Source organism: Xenopus laevis, chromosome 3S, assembly GCF_017654675.1.
Source record: "Xenopus laevis strain J_2021 chromosome 3S, Xenopus_laevis_v10.1, whole genome shotgun sequence".
Lineage (NCBI taxonomy): Eukaryota > Metazoa > Chordata > Amphibia > Anura > Pipidae > Xenopus > Xenopus laevis.
The window spans coordinates 93,669,213-93,683,398 of NC_054376.1; the positions used below are offsets into that span (position 1 = coordinate 93,669,213).

At 35.8% G+C, this 14,186-nt stretch overlaps 1 pseudogene; it reads right to left on the reverse strand.

Moving 5' to 3' along the window:
* Positions 1–14,186, reverse strand: part of LOC108712377 — an 87,647-nt pseudogene that overhangs the window by 49,432 nt on the left and 24,029 nt on the right.

A 14,186-nucleotide genomic window follows, 5' to 3' on the forward strand; every position in this document is an offset into this window, starting at 1 on the left:
TGATGCCTCTTTACTAGATTGGTGGACTTGCAGACCCTCTCCTTATCGCCTTTTTGCCTTATGGATTTCACCCTTCCCACTAATATTGCCAGTAGGGACATTAAGTCAGGGTTGAACTCTGGTATGTGATCATTTATTCGCTCAATGGTTTATCTAGTACATTCTGTATGAAATGCTTAAACATTGTATGCCATTGTTAACTTTTGCTACCCATTCCTTATTCTTTTTTTTGTTCTTTTCATTTTGGTTGTTAAAATGAATAAATAAAGCTTTTTTTTTAACTAAACTAAATAACTTACTAAACTATTAACAAAATCTATTTTAATTCTAGGTTGTAATCTGCCACTGTAAAATGTTGCAGATACCAAAGTGGGAATACTTATGCAAGGAACAGTATATCAATATATAAAAAGTGAAAAAAGTTATAAAGAGCATAAAGAATATATTTAGAAAATTATTTTTGAGTTGCATTTTTGGAACCCCTCAGGAGGCATGCAGTGGCTCCAGAATGAAAGCATATTGTGTCTACAATGGTTGATTCATAAAAGTTCAAGCCCTGATACAAAGGTCAGAGTTTCTGTGTTATTCTCTGTTTCTGTGTGCCAATACCTTGAACTTCAGACACTTAACTGTTGTTTTACATGTGAAACCGTGTTCATTTTGGCAAACACATTTAGGGGGTTATTTACTAAGCTTCGAATACCCGAAATTCTCCGAAATCCGAAAAATTTGTGATTTTTTTTGTGTTATAATATGCTTAAAAAAATAATGAATTTTTCGGAATTTATTAAACCCCGAGGGCTAAAACGCCAAATATAAAAACACGGCATCTTAAACCTGTCGAGGTTGCATAAAAGTCAATTGGAACAGTCTCATTGATTTATTGTTGTGTCGGGGGTTTCGGGCAATTACACAATGTTTTCGGAGCTTTCGGGGGAAAACTCAAAAAAAATCGTAGTTTTTGGGGAAATTTCACGAAAAAATCGTGAAAATCTGAGCTTTTCCAGCAAAGGTAATTTTCTGGAAAATATAATAATAAATAAGCGTTAAAAACCCGAGTGGGTTAGATCGGAGTTTGTAGCAGCCAATATTGAGATAAATTCAGACCTTGATAAATAACCCCCTTAGAGTATGAGGCACTGAAGATATAGACTAAAATTATTTTGAAAGATAAAGCTGAATGTTAAAGCAGATCACTGGAATTAGATAAACTAAAAACAATAAATAATAAGAAAACAGCAGTGACAGTCCAAAGCGTAGTATCAAGAATCAACATAAAACCTCAATGCAGATGGATATTTCTAAGCATAAGGGTCACAGCTGATACTGAGAAGCACCGGTACAAACAAATAGCTTCATCTGGAATAAGTCGTTTCATTAAAGTGGCTGTGAAAATATATTGTTTTTCTGTGCAATCTGGTCTATTTTGCCCTCTTACCTCCTCCTTCTTTGTGCACATGTGATGCTATAGCCATAGCTGAAAAACACTTAGAAAAGCAAAAATTAATTCCTACACTTTGTGTTGGTTTCTTTTTGATGTTGCCAAAACAAGAAGGAAAAATCATAACACCTTTGGTGTTTATATTTAACATATGCTGAAGTCTTGATATATTACTGTAAGCGAGTGATGGTGGTGTCAAACTCAAAAAAGAGCAATAGAAGTAATGAAAACGTATGAGCTGTAAATAACTCGATATGTTGCAATGAAACAAAATACGTTTTTTTTTATGATCCTGTTAAATACACTATAGTTGTAACTTTCAAGTCCTGATGTTGCCTGTTGTGTCATAATAAAAGTAAAATCAATCATAAAAATTAAAATTTAGTTTACAGGGGTGTGAAACATTTGTGTTAGTGGTGCACAGCTTTGGGAAAACATATGACCCATGTACCACTGACAAATGAACAGGCAATAAAACATTTACTAATGTGACAGCTGTCTTGTTTTTCTACTTGGTATAACTGTGTTATTTGGTTCTGTTCATTTTTTATTTCACCATACGTCTAACTTGGTTAGGGTAGCAATCTATAAAACATGAATCTGCCCCAGTCCTCCCACTGTCAATCAACAGAAAATTAAACAACAAATAACTATTATTCTTTTTCAGAACGTTCAGGATCCTCTGCGGGGAAAATAGTAGAAAGCAAACAATGGCATATCATTGCTTTCCCTGTACCATTACAACAATGGTATACCATAGAAACTCTAGAGTATACCTCTTTAAGAACCTGGAAGTTTAAATTGCAAAAGCATTTAGATGAGCACAATCTCTACTTCTGAAACTAGAAACCTTTGTTTTATATACTGCTAGTGATGGGCGAATAAATTCACCTGGCGTGATTTTACAGCGAATTTCCATGTTTCGCCGCCGGCAAATTAATCGTGAAACGCCAGTGAAAAATCGCAAAACTCCAGTGAAAAATTTCTGGACGCGCATCAGAAAAGTTGTTGGCGTCAAAATTCGAGGGCCGTCTAATTTTTCTCATTTTTTACGAATTTCACAAGAAGTTTTTCACTATATACTACCTAAATACTTATTAAGCACTGGAACCTATGCATTACTCAGCTGCAATACTTATGTAAGAACAGAAACTAAGCTTTATTTCCTATAGTTGCCTTTTATGTTCAAAGGAAGCCCTTCAGCCTTTTTTTGCTAAGTGTCTTTTTTCCCTCTCCAGATGTGCCATCTAGTGGTTTCAATCTTAAGCAGACATATTTTTTTGTTATATTTGGAGGAAAAAAAATGAACAGAATGAACATCATAGACCACAGATAAGAATTGATATAATTCCACAATAGCGTCAATTTAAGGGATACTTGAAAAAACTGTAGATGGTTTAATCTGCTTTATGCGCAATGGCTCTATATACACACAGAAGGATTAGGGGTACATCAAACAAGGCCATACATAAGATACCCTCTAGGGCAAAACTGTTTAAAACAAGTACATTAAATTACACTAATGTTATTTCATGGGTGAGCCAAGCTGGAGACTTTACAGCCCTTGCCATGGCATATTACAGTCTGTTATAATATGTATAAAAGATATATTTTGTGTTTGTTATGTTAAACTAATCTTCGCACTGGAATATTCCTGTGACTGTAATTTAATTTGTTAAGGTTATGCTAATTCAGATACTCCTATTACATTTGCAATTCAATATTTTTGCTTTTGATGTTCAAGATGAACTTTTTTTTTCTTTGTAAAAAATGGTGTACATTTGCATAAATGAAAAATAAGCAATTTCAAGCATGTATTTGGGTTAATCTAATGTATTTTCAAAGTGTGATTTTAAAAGACCCTTTGGCAATTAAATCTCAGAATCCACTTTTTTTATATTAGTTTTTATACCTGTAGGATAATGGCATACAGAGCTGTTTTAATGATACAAAAATGCATTAAAGCATCTAAAATAAACCTCCATAAGCTTACACTGCAACATAACACAGCTTGTCAGGTAATAGCTTACAGGAAAAAAAAAACAAACGGCATTAGTATATTGGGGGGGGGGGCTGTTTTTGGTGCCTTAACACCTGGGGGCAAATTTACTAAAGGGAAAAGTGACTAACGATGGTGAAAATTTGCCAGCGTGATGTCATTTTGGAACTTTGGCAATTTACTAATAGTCGCTGTCGTAACTTTGCTAGCGAAGGAGACTCTAGCGGTACTTCGCTCCCTAACACCAGGCGAATTTGAGCTCTGGCAAATGGATATAACTATGCAAATTCACTAAGATGCGGATTTTACTGAATGTTACCTCTTGCACTAGACTTGCCTTTGCCACCTCAGACCAGGCGAAGTGCAATAGAGTAGATAGGAGTTCCTCAAAAAATGGTTGAAAATTTTTCTAAGTCCCAAAAAACAATGGCGTCTTTTCCTTTTTTCAGGGTGATAGGCTGCAAAAGAGCATAAAATTTTTCTGGGGTATCTGGCTTCCCCCCTACATTTCCTAACATATGGCACATAAACTATACACTGGGCTCATGTGTAGGGCAATATAACAACTCTATTTTATTAAGGTTTCCCGGGCTTGTGTAATGTAATGTATTTGCAGCAACATATACGTTCATTGAACTTTAACTTCCCGCCATATGCAAATTAGGCAACAGGTAGCGCAACTTCGCTTCGCTTGGTGCAGTAAAGCTAGTGCAACTTCACCAGCGTTCGGCACCCTGGACGCAACTTCGGATTTTAGTGAATTAGCGTTGTCCTGGGGATATATAACAATTAAAATGGTTTATACCTAGTACAAAGTTTTAAATATTAGTGATGATTAAGTGATGAAAAAAAAGAGAATTCTCGCCCCTCTGAGTTTATTTCCCCCCAAAGTTTGCTGAAAGTGCTGATCTGCTCTCGGCAGAAGCTAAAGAGATTTTCTTTGTGTGCTATGCCAACTTCATCTATCCCCTGTATGTGTTCTTCATTAAAAAATTTCAAGCCAGGTAAACGTTTTAATATCGAGCACCTTTAAAGGAAAACAGATGAAATTGTTCTAACATCCATTTTAAAAAAAAAGATACAAACATTTTAACTAACAATTGTAGTCTCCTTTTATCCCACTTGCTTTTCTTGTACTGGGTGTTCCAAAGGAGATCTACAAGATAACATATAAAGAATTGATGTTCCTACTTACTAGTAAAAGCATTTTACATCATCCAGAAATATATATTTTAATTAGATATTTATTTTCTGACCCTAGAATTAGGTAATATAATTTCACATTATGTAAGTCACATTATAAATTATAAAACAAAGCAAATAAATGGTCCAATTACTGATTGGAGAGCTACCTATTATCCAGATCTTCAAAATACTGCAATGTCATTGTCACTAGAAAAGTCCAAAAAAAGAGAAGCCAACAACCACAACCTGGCAATCACCTGTAGTACTCTTTTTACAAATAGATTTATTCTAGAAGTGGGTCACAATACTAAAGATATTGCAGCATGCTTTTAACAACAACCACATTTTGACATACTATTACCACCCATTTATTGGATTTTGTATATTTTTAAAACAAAGCTTGTAATCCAGGGATGCAATTTGTTTCCAAGTGCCTGCAATAGAATTTTAGGTGAGAAATTCAGTATTATCACTAAGTAAATGTGAATTTTTAAATTTATTTCGAGTTTATTTTAGTGTAATTCGACTAGGGAATAGTTCAAACTCGATTCAAGTTTAAAAAAAATTAGAAATTCGAAATGTATCATGTACTGTCCCTTTGAATTCAAATTCAACTATTCAGCATCTACAACCTGCCGAATTGGTGTTTTAGCCTATAGGGGAGTTCCTACAATCAATTTGGAGTAGTTTGGTGGACTTTTGAAAAAAAAAATATTTTTTTAAAAACAATTTTTGGTGAAAAAACTCGAATCGAATTCAATTCGAGTTTGCAGGCCTATCCTATTCCCCCGAATTTAAAAAATTCAAATTTTTAAATAAATTTTGATTGGTCATTTTTTTTCTTCAAATTTCGATTTTATGGAGTTTTTAGAAACTCCCATAAACTCAAAATTCGACCTACATAAATCTGCCCCTAAATATGTGGTCCGAATTGTTTCCGCCAGCGAGGACGAGTAAGTTCTATCTTTCTAGTTTAGGTGGAACTGTTTTCCCCAATGCAAATGTAGTGTTGTGCAATCCCAGATAATAATAAGATTCTCTTGAATCGGATGAAAAGACTTAAAGGATAGGAAACAAGCACTACACAGCTATAGGCTCAAGTAATCCAATTCATAAATTCATATAAACTAAAAGGCAATGTAAGGCCTATATATCAAAATCCTAATTTGTGTAAGGTAAGAAATTTTTTTTACTTCGCAAAAAATGAAATTTGCGTTTTTTTATAAAAATACATGAATACAAAAAAATGTTGTGAAAACAAATTCATATTCCTCAAATTTGTTCAAAAAAATTGCATTGAAAGTTTGCCCTAAACAGTTCCCATTGATTTCTACGTGAACTCAGTAACTTTTAAAAGCATACGAGCTGCACAAATTGCATGTGCTTAATACATTTAGTACACGTTTTTGAAAGCATTATTTGAATTAGAATTTTTTTAATTCGAACATTGATAAATCACCCCCTTAGTGTTAGCATTTGTCCATCACTTATGTAGGAGTGGAATACTGCTGTATCCCACCAATATGCTAAATTACAGCTTGTACACAAACAAATAATAAGAGCATGCCATCAAAAAAAAAGAGGATGAAAACACATAGGAATTAGCAAAAAATAATGCAATGCATGGTGTTTAAACCAAACAATGACTAAAAACTACAAAGTGGAGTTTAATCATAATTAGTAAATAGACCAGGCAGCTAATAAAGCCTTAAAGGGGAAGTAAAGCTAAATGTAAAATGTTGCTTAATAAAAGAAAATTTAATTCTACACCAGAATAACATAAAAACTTATATAATTAATGCTTATTGGAAAGTTGCTCAGAATATTATTAGAATATATTTACTACTTAAGCTTTTGTTATCTATTATTAATTTTTTGTTATTTTTATCAAAATTTTATATTTGTGTTCACTAACGTTTTGACCTAAGTGTCTTTAGCAGAACCCAGAGCTGGGCAGACAGACATCCTTTGTAAGGACAATAAGTGAAAAGTGGCAAAACCTTTTCTTTTTTTTTGTCAACTAATGCCAAAATATAAGATGCTGTTTTTTGGAAACACAATTTATCTGGGAAGACTAAGAAAATGTGCACCTGGCAAATTTTTCAGCCAGCTTAAGGTATAATAATGAAAACAGAATTTGCACTGGTTGCCATGGGTTACTGGTCTAGTGCAAATTTGCCTAAATCTTTCCACAGGTCACAATATTTAAAATGCCAAATAACATATTTCTCCAGTCATTTTAAATTCTGCCCTTAGTTTCTCTTTTGTGGATTTTATTATAATGAGTAAAATGTAGCAGGGAAAGCACATGTGACTGATGCCCACATGTGAATGTTCTGCAGTACTACACAACCTTAACCCTTAAGCTGGCCATAGACGCACAGATCCTATTGCACGAATCGAGGATTCGTACGATTTTCGGACCGTGTGTGGAGAGTGCCGACATCTTTCGTCCGACAGAGATCGGTCGTTTGGTCGATCGGACAGGTTTCATTTTGACACGACCGATCCCACCGGAGCCCATTGCGTATCGTAATCAGATCGTTCGGCCATACGGCTGAATGTTCAGATTATCCCCGATATAGCCATGCTCGTTAATGGCATATTGGGGAAAGATCCGCTCGTTTGGCGATGTCGCCAAACGAGCGGATCTTTGCGTCTATGGCCACCTTAAGCTACATATAAATCTCATGTTACATTTGTTCCTTTATATCCTTTAAGTTGTCTCCTTTATCTGTGTTTGACAAAGTCTATACTGCTGGTCACCATATGTGCAGGAAACTGTTGTTTTAGAAATAACACATCTTATAGTCTATCAGGCAATGGAACAATTAACTTTTATATGTGATTGTTTCAATGTGATCACTTATATTGTAGGAACAAGTGGGATTTTATCTCTAGTTTTCTTGTAAAATGTTATGATTTGCAAAAATATATGTTATGTCATGTTCTTAGAATAGGGGAATTACATTTTTGTTAACTTGTACAACTGACTAAGCAAATATATCTACATGCAAACAGGACATGGGCCCTTTTTGTTCATTGCTAACAATAAAATAACATAAATGATTATTATATATTACATTCACGGTTTTAAACTATTTCAAATGAAAAGCTTCTGCTCAGTTTAAAGCTTAATTTTTCAATTAAAAAAATGTACAGCTCAATCCAGAAGTGCAATAAATAAAATAAGTGCCATATTAAGATGATTTATGGGGTAAGAAATGTATCTGAGAGTTAAAGGATCTCAACAGTAGTTTTTTGGCCATCTATGTCTCACATGTTGACTGGCTAAATCAATATTTCATTTAGTGAAAACTGCCTAGTGAATTCTCCAACACTTAAGAGGCTCCATCAGTCATGACTGCAGTGAAACTCAATTCCCTAGGAGCACAAGAACTGATACTTGGGTTTAATTTTTGAAACATAGCTTAGTCCTTCAGTCTGGTGGTGTTATCGCTGGCTGCACATAAAAGTGGTCAGTCCACTGGAAAATGTTACAATAATGCCTTCAATGCTATCAAGAGGTTATATAAAGTGTATCAGGACATGCTATACGAACAAAGATTCAATGATGAATTCACCAACTGCATATTTTACAGCATCCCAAATGCTTTCAGTAAATTAATCTTTTGTCTAGATACTGACATTTCCAACAATAAACTGAATTTACCAGATTTTAAGCTTATAAAACTGACAGGCAGTTCACTTATAAATAAGCTCTCAGAAATACACTGTTTTCTGTGGCATCATCAATGGCTGCATGCACGTAAGCACCACTGCTGTAAAGTTCTTGAATAAAGGACAGTATGGAAGGGGTGGCATTAGAGTATATTCTATGGGCAGAATCAGTCTATATACATGCCCTGTGACCAGGACCGCCATCAGAAATCGCAGGGCCCCATATAACAAAATTTCCTGGGCCCCCTGGGCTGCACCCACGCAAGCCCCACCTACAGGTCCACTCTCCCCACCCCACAGGTCCGCTCCCCACCTCACAGTAAAAAAACAAAAAAAATATTGGTGGCTAGGGTTCCCACATGTTAATAAAAAGATATTGGTGGTCAGGGCCCCCCCATAAAAAAACATTTGTGGCCAGGGCCCCCCTCCATTAAAAAATATTGGTGGCTAGGACCCCACATGAGAAAAAATTTGGTGGCCAGCCCCCCCCCCACATTATGAGAAAATTGGTGGCCAGTGCCCCTTAAACGTCCATGTCTTCCTGAAGTCAGCAGCTTTCAGAAATATGGGGGCCCGGCTAATCAAGTAAGTGTGGCGTGGCCGGGCCCCCCTTACCCTCAGGGCCCCCTACAACTCTCCCCCCCGATGGCTGCCCTGCCTGTGACTTATATAGTGCCTGAAATATGAAGAATAGACAGCATAGGGCCACTAAGAGCAAATACAATCCTGTTATGACAGGGATCTTAAGGCTGTATAATAATAAATCTCAAATATAACATTACAAATGACATCATGAAATAATAATGTCCAACGAAATTGATTATGAAGCTAAAAATGTGGTTTCAACCCAGCAGTTGATGGTCAATTCGTTCTGAGAAAATCGTGGTCTCACGATGAGGATCGGATATTTTAAAAATCTCAACATCTATGGCCAGCTTCAGAAGTTGTTTTGCTACCAGTTTTATGGGGGTATTAATCAGAGAGGCGGTATAGCAGGAAAACAAAGGGTGATGTATCATTTTTTCCCTAAGGTAGGTATCCACCTTGATACAAAGGGTTACCAAATCCTCAGAAGTAAATCTCAGGCAATTCATCCTTAAAGGACAAGGAAAGTCTAAAATAGAATAAGGCTAGAAATGCTGTATTTTGTATACTAAACATAAGCATGAACTAACTGAACCACAAAGCCTAATCAAACAAATGATTTATGCTTTCAAAGTTGGCCACAGGGGGCTGTCATCTTGTAACTTTATTAAACATCTTTGCCTGACCCTGACCCTGCACATGCTCAGTGTGGTCTGAGCTGCTTGGGGATCGTCATAAACAAAGTTGCTTGAATTCTGCATGGCTGGGAAGTAAGGCGGGGGCTCCCCCTGCTGTTCATAAGTATGGTTGTTTCCCTGCTCAGCAGTTAGGGACCGTCTGACAATTTCTATCCACTGCAGTAAATGAAGGGAGAATTTAACTGCATACAGTCAGGTTTCTTATAAAAATGGTACACATTTTTTAATTAAAGTATATTGGAGATAGGTTTCTTTTTCATTAAAGAAAGTAAAAATTGGATTTTATTTGTTTGCCTTTCCTTGTCCTTTAAGACTCACATAGAGGCCCGGCCAAAAGGCTGCTACAAACAGTTGGCTTGAACAGGGCTAAAATCATGGCATATTGACCCACAGAAGCAGATTCTATATGGATTCAAAGTAGATGAAAAGAGAATGAGAGAGGATGAGGTATTAGAAACACTACTGGACCATGAAAACCTTCTTAAAGGCAGTGAAAACATCAACAAAGTCATTTTTCCTCATGAGGACAGCCCAGTCCAGAGCTTCATCAATATAAAACACAAAATTTAGTTTGTAGAGGCACAGAAAGGGGATCCAGTAAAGGAGCACGACTAGGAGGAGGCTGAGCAACAGGAAGAATGTATAGGTGGGTTGAGAGGTGCATATCTTGTACAGGTATGGGACCCGTTAACTGGAAACCCGTTATCCAGAAAGCTCCAAATTAGGAAAGGCCATCTCCCATAGACTCAATTTTATCCAAATCCAAATTTTTTAAAATTCTAAAATTTTCAAATTTTCTCTATAATAATAACAACAATAATTTAAGGTGGCCATACACGGGCCGATAAAAGCTGCCGACAGACTGTGTCGGCAGCTTATTGGCCCGTGTATGGGGGCCCCCGACGGGCTTCCCCGATCGAGATCTGGCCGAAAGTCGGCCAGATCTCGATCAGATGGGTTTAAAAATCCCGTCGGATCGCGGCCGCATCTGTTCGTTGATGCGGTCCCGCGATCCGACCGCCCGTTTGCCGAATGCTAGGATTCCGATCGTTGGGCCCTAGGGCCCATGATCGGATCTGCCCGATATTGCCCACCTCAAGGTGGGCATATCGGAGGGAGATCCGCTCGTTTGGCGACATCGCCAAACGAGCGGATCTATCCATGTATGGCCACCTTTAGGCTTTAACAGGATCTACAGAACAAATGCAAGCTTGGGCATGAAGATTCTAAAAAAACTATATGTAATGTTAAATGTAAGTGGATAAAGACTGCTATTTAGGAGAAGAATCTGGAAGCCATGGGAGGGTGGGGAAAATGGACTGTGGGTACTTTCTGGAACGGGAATTAAAGAACATATGAAAGCACAACATGTTAGTGATAATACCATTTTAAAGACAATCTAAAATTTGCTGTTCTGTGGAACATTTGGAACACTTATCCAAAAGGATAAAAATATTAAAGTCAAGGCTGAGAAAAGTTAATAAAATGATGCCTGGTTTACATATTACAAATATTAAAGAACTTCAACATGTATAGGTCAAAGAAGGCATCTGTTCTAAGGAAGGAATATATTAGAAAAGTTCTAAGAAAAACTAGCCAGAAAATGCTAATATTCCTGCAGCGCACAAAAAGAAAATATAAAAAGGCAGGTTACATAAGGTTACATTCAGATAAGCTGGTATAAATCATCTTTGTAAGTTTTGTAACAACCAGTTAAAAACAAATAACTGAAGGCAGATATGGAATAATGCATATGCTGTCACCTAAAACTTCAAGTAATTTCTCATCTCTCAGTGCATCAGTAACACCCTACTGAAACACCTATACTGAAACTGCAAGGGGCGAGAAAAGAAGACTAGTCAGAAACCCCCTAATACTGCTGTCTGGAAATGATAACTCACACATTATAAATTATCTTCAGTCATAATATATTATATATATATAATGTACACAATATATTTACACTTTCAGTTAAAGAACAACACTTAGACATATTTATCAAGCATCGAATTTTGAATTCATGTGAGTTTTTTAAAACTCCCATGAACTCAAGATTCTAATAAAATAACATTCTTCTCCAAAATAAAACTTGAATGTCAGGAAGGCTGCAAACAACTCAAAATTGATCCCTGGACCTCTCCCAACTGACAGCAATTTGGCAGGTTTTAGGTGGTGAATGGTCAAATTCGAGTTCTTAGAGGGCCAGAGTATGATAAATCTCGAAAATTGAATTAGAATTTTTTAAAAAACTCATATTGAATTTGAATAATTCCCTAATCGAATGTGACAGTTTTGGCCATAAAAAAACGTTGAATTCGACCCTTGATAAATTCTGACTTTTATTTATTAAAGTCAGAGTGCCAAAAACTCTCAAAAAGTTTTTTTGACTATAAAATCTGAATTTTTTGTGAAAAAAAAACTGGAATCCGGCATCTCAGACCTGCTGAGGTTGCATATAAATCAATGGGAGAAGTCCTGAAGAAGAAGTAATCCGAAGATTTTGTGGTTTTCAAAAAATTTTATGATTAAAATTTTCATACGATTTCCACAAATTTTTAGAGTTTTTTCCCGCATTGGAATTTTTTTGGAAAAATGTATTGAAGGGGAAATAACCTGTGCGGAATTGGTTGCAGTATATTTCTGAAAATAATGAGATATATTCGGATTTTGATAAATACCCCCCTTATTGTTGTTATCTGAGAAGTGGAAAATAATTAAAACAATATCAAAACAGTAAAACAAACAATAACAAAATCTGTCACCACCCAAGACTGGTAAGATCAATCACAGAGGCCCATTTATCAAAGGTTGAATTTCAAATTCATGTGAATTTTTAATTCGAATATACTCACAATTTGACTGGGAGGTTATTTAAGAAAAAAAATCAAATGGCTAATATTCTATCTAATGGTTCCGACCCGAACATTCAAATCATTTTCGAATCGTATTCAATTTGTACAAATTTTCTCAAAAAAAAAAACTTGAATGTCAGGAAGGGCATTAACATCCCCAAATGGCTCAACAGACCTCTGCCATTGACTTGTACATGAACTCGACAGGTTTTAGGTGGGGAATATTCGAATTAGGGCTGTTTTCATGGTCGAGGTGTGATAAATCTCACATTTGGATTTACATTCGAATTGGGGGGATTAAAATTCAAATGTGTGAATTTTCGAAATCGAATTTACTAGTCGACCATTGATAAATCTGGCCCTTAGGGTTGGTTGGCATTTTTAGAATAACTGCATAATAGACTGAGCTTTGCAAAAATTATTTTACACCAATCATTTTTCTAAGGCATATATGACATAGCTTTATAAATTAAGGTTAGCAGATCATAAGAAAAAAAAAATAATGGATGCTTTGGTTTGTATGTTTTTCTTTTTATATTGTTACTTATACACAAAGCTATAACTTTATTAAAAGTAAGAAATAGACTGTGGCAAAGGTTAAGTCCCACAGCAACACAGAAGATGAAAGTCCCTGCCAAGTACAGCTTTCCATCTAAGTATTTAGGAAAATGCAACAAGAAGTGCTGCGATAGTTGCATTTAATTGAAATGTTATTGTTTTATTACCAGTAAATTACATTTATTAGAAGTGTCCCTGAATTTTCAAATAATCTGTTAACCATATTATATAAATATAACCAGTTAAAATACACAAATAACAGTGAGCACAGTGACATCTACTGGTGGAACACGGTTAAAGACAAATCAATTTAGTTTCTTACAAGTTTTCCATTAAAAAAAAACGTATTTATTGTTTTAAATGGTGTCCCAAACTTGCCATTCTTTAGTGAAAAAAAGCAGTCCTATTAATTTATTTTTTACACATTCCTGTACAACTCACTGGCCTGTTATCAATGATGATGTCAAAGCACATGCAGAAATGATTAGTAAACTGCAATAATGAATCAAGACACTGGGGGCAATTTATCCGCCAATGCATAGCTTATCTTTAATCCCCACAAGGCCTTGTGCTTTTATATGGCCTTGGAACTCCTCAATTCCACACAGAATTAGAGTGCTCACCTGAACGTAATTACCCTCTCGGGTGCCGGGTGCTAAACAGTCCACAGGACCTCCTGCTCAAGGTCCAAATAACTCGAACATCCAAAGAAAACTGTAGCACACCGATCAAACTTGTCTTGTGAAGAAAAGTGTTTTTATTGGCTCACGGCAGACATAAAGTTTGGCAACGTTTCGGGCCATGCAGGCTTGATAAAGGGCCCTGCGTGGCCCGAAACGTTGCCAAACTTTATGTCTGCCGTGAGCCAATAAAAACACTTTTCTTCACAAGACAAGTTTGATCGGTGTGCTACAGTTTTCTTTGGATGTTGGAACTCCTCAATGACTTATAATATCCTCATATTTAACAATAGCAAGCTAAACTTTTTCTTCTTATTTTCAACATACCTGATATATAGTTGCTGCTTATATCTAATTCTTCTAAAGAAATGTAATGGTTTGGGGTGTATTAAGCTGAAAAGAACAATGTAAATAGTAAATACATTTCTTGTATACATTTGGTAATTTGTAGAAATTAGTTATTTTAAATTTAAAACATAATTCAAAAATACAACTATACTGTATATG